This window comes from Lethenteron reissneri, chromosome 40 (genome assembly GCF_015708825.2).
Source record: "Lethenteron reissneri isolate LAM-NWPU_2019-01 chromosome 40, ASM1570882v1, whole genome shotgun sequence".
NCBI classification, from domain to species: domain Eukaryota; kingdom Metazoa; phylum Chordata; class Hyperoartia; order Petromyzontiformes; family Petromyzontidae; genus Lethenteron; species Lethenteron reissneri.
In genome coordinates this window covers 6,630,976-6,634,347 of record NC_083818.1, presented here as the reverse complement: position 1 = coordinate 6,634,347, position 3,372 = coordinate 6,630,976, and the positions used below count along the sequence as shown (strand labels likewise).

General features: G+C 54.6%; 1 non-coding gene across 1 annotated transcript; it reads left to right on the top strand.

The window, feature by feature from the left end:
- Positions 1–2,694: 2,694 nt before the first annotated feature.
- Positions 2,695–2,797, top strand: LOC133352529 (U6 spliceosomal RNA). Its single transcript, XR_009756275.1, has one exon. It is a non-coding gene; the product is annotated as a U6 spliceosomal RNA (small nuclear RNA).
- Positions 2,798–3,372: the final 575 nt, after the last annotated feature.

Here is a 3,372-nt window from a genome sequence, read left to right as displayed (position 1 = left end):
GCTCAGGGTAGAGGTGCCCGCGGGGCTGGGTTGGCCCCCCCCCTCCCAGAGCCGCTAATCCCCACGAGACAGCGACGGCCTTTCATCGCAGAGGCAGCGGGTCCCGATAATTACTCATCCCACACCGCCGACACACGATACATACACACACACACAATACCCACCGTACACATGCATACGACAGACGACTACATCATCATCACACACACACCGGTGTAACTAACCATCGACCGCATCAGATCATCGCCGACAGGCTGATGCTCGCATCCCCTTCATAAATGGAAAATGAAAGGCACAAGCCACAGTGGTGCGATTGTGGCCAGGCAAAGCCACACTATGGACCTACTTGGCAAACCCACAGGTACAGATAAAGACTCTTCGAGATACACAGAGATTCATAGAGGCTCATAGAGACCCACAGAGATACATGAAAGGCACAAGCCACAGTGGTGCGATTGTGGCCATGCAAGCCAAACCATGGACCTACTTGGCAAACCCACAGAGACTCTCTAGAAATGCATCGAGACCCATGCCACTCACAGTAAACCCACGGTAAACCTACAGTAAACCCACAGCAAAACTGCACGAATTCTCTCTCGCTCACTCTGCTGAAGCCCTCTCCTCCCGACATGGCCAGCAATAGACCTCGAGATTGGCATTCAGCTCATGAAGTTGCTGCTGCTGCCTTTATATATCATGCGCAATAATATAAACTACAACAACAACCGCCATTCGCCACTAAGTGGCGGTGACGTCACCACGACGCTTGTGCCAGGCCAAGTGCACCTTGAGGCCACGTGAAGTGTCGAACGCCCGCTGGCAGGAGGTCAAGGGGCAGACCCAGCAGGTGCCACGGGTCGACTGACCGAGATGACTGGCTGATGCACCACCTGTGCCCCCTACTGTACCAACTTGCTGTGCTTTAGACACCCGGCGCTCCGCTCGTTGTTGTGAGCGTCGCTCCTCCGCCCTTCGTTGTTGTTGGAGGGCGACTGCCTCCAACTGCCCAGTAGCGTCCTTCACGAGCCTTCTCCACAGAGGCCGATCTTGACACCGCTGGTACCAGTCATCGGCAAGTCCACACACACACACACACTCAGACACTACTAACACGTGACATGTGACATGTACGATAGGTGCGTTTGACGTCTCCTACTGTTCATTGCCACTTAACGTGCTGGGTTTCGGATTGACGCGATCGCCGTCGTCTTTGACGATCGTGTCAATCTCTCGCGTCTCATCCTCGTGGACCTGCAAAGACGACGACCCGTGACAGGACGCCGTCATCGGCCTCGAAACGACGGACTTGGACGCCTGGTCGAGACTAACGAAGGAGCGGCGGTCAAAGGAGGGAAACGCTGCTCCCCCCCAGCCACTCCGGGGGGGGGGGGGGACCTCTGCAGGGGCCGAGATGGAGCGACGGGACTCGGCCGCGTGCGCACTGGGGCCGCGAGGCCATGGTACAGCAGTGGATAGAGCGCGGCTGATGACGAAGGCTGTCACAGCACAGAGGTGCTCAGAGGCCCCCACCACCCCCACCACCACCACCCTCACCATCACCACCACCATCACCCCTCACCACCACCCCCAACACCACCATCACCCCCACCACCCTCCCCACCACCACCACCCCCCCCCACCACCACTTCGTCGACCCGCATTGACCAACGTGGTGAAGTATGGCCAAACAACCCCCCCACGTGACCGACAGCGGTGTGGGAATGTGTTCATGCAGCAGTGGATTGACAAAAGAGGCTGCGAAACGTTGTTGTTGTTGTGCGTGTTGTTGTGCGTGTGTGTTGTGTGTGTGTGTGTTGTAGTGTGTGTGTTGCTGTGTGTGTGTGTTGTTGTTGTAGTGTGTGTGTTGTTGTGTGTGTGTGTTGTAGTGTGTGTGTTGTTATGTGTGTTGTTGCGTGTGTTGTAGTGTGTGTGTTGTTGTGTGTGTTGTAGTGTGGCCTGGCACAAGCGTCGTCGTGGTGACATCACCGCCACTTAGTGGCGAATGGCGGTTGTTGTTGTAGTGTGTGTTGTTGTTGTTGTTATGTGTGTGTTGTTGTTGTTGCTGCTGGCTGTCGCATCTGCACGCGGGGTCTGCTGCCGCACCGTCCTCTGCGGTGTCCCTGCCGCCGCCGCAGGAGCCGCGGCGCTAATGAGTTCTGGCAGTCATCGCTTCATTAGCATCTTAGCCAATTACAGCCGGGGCTGTCCCGCTCGACCTCCTGTCAGCAGAGTCGTCACCCCCCCCCCCCCCACGTGTCAATCCATCCTGGCGCTGATGTCATCTCCATTCGGGTCTGGTGGGAGCTGCCGGAGTGACGCGGTGCTACAACACGTGGGGGTCTCGCAGGCGAGAAAGAATTGGGGGGGGGGGGGGGCTTAAAAGACTTGCATACCACTGGGATTTCTGCACACAGTGTTGGTGTACGGTGCTTTTTCTACAATATTTGCTGTCTTTTCTTGGATGTTCTGTTTGCACATAGTCACTTTAAGATGTTTTCTTGTTCATGTTTTTGTTTTTTTGTTTGTTGCGGTTGCACCCGATTCAAGAGCAGAATGGCTCACAGGGCTATACCTAATAAATGAAACTTGAAACTTGAAATCGATTCGAGCCCCATTCTCAGGCGTCTTTCTGCCAGCGGAGTCTGAATGTTTTCTCTCTCTCCTCCCTTTCTCTCTCCTCTCTCTCTCTCTGCCTTGCTCCGGCAGTACATATACTAAAATTGGAACGATACAGAGAAGATTAACACGGCCCCTGCGAAAGGATGACACGCAAATTCTCTCCCTCTCTCTCTTTTTTACGATCAGTGGAAACAACAAGATGCTCGGTGTAGTCGGTACTTTGCTTCGTTCATCATTTCGTTAAAAAAAATTAATTTACATTTTAAAACGCTGCTTTATGTAAAACCCCCACCTCTCGCTCACTCTCTCGCTCACTCTCTCGGTCACTCTCTCGCTCACTCTCTCGCTCTCTCTCGTCCTCCCTCTCTCTCTCTGTCACTCGCTGCTCTGCGTGGTCGCTCCTGCCCGAGCTAAAAGCCGGGCCGATATCATTCGCGCCGCGGTTGCGTGACGCTTGCGATCTCCCTCGCCTGGCATGCAGGCAGGTGGTCTGGGGGTTCGATCACAACCCTGACGCCTGCTGCTGGATATTTGGCGTTTGCGTGTCTCTCTCTTTTCTCTCCGTGTGTCTCCCCGTGGTCGCGTGGATTTTTCTCCGAGTCCTCCGGGGTTTCCCCTCCACACTCAGAAACACGCGTTGAGAGTGTTATGGGTGCCCCTCTAAATTGGCTCACGATAGGCCACTTTGTTGAGCTATCATTTGTGAACAGATCGATATACAGCTCAGTGGGCCTTACCTGCTCAAATTAAAAA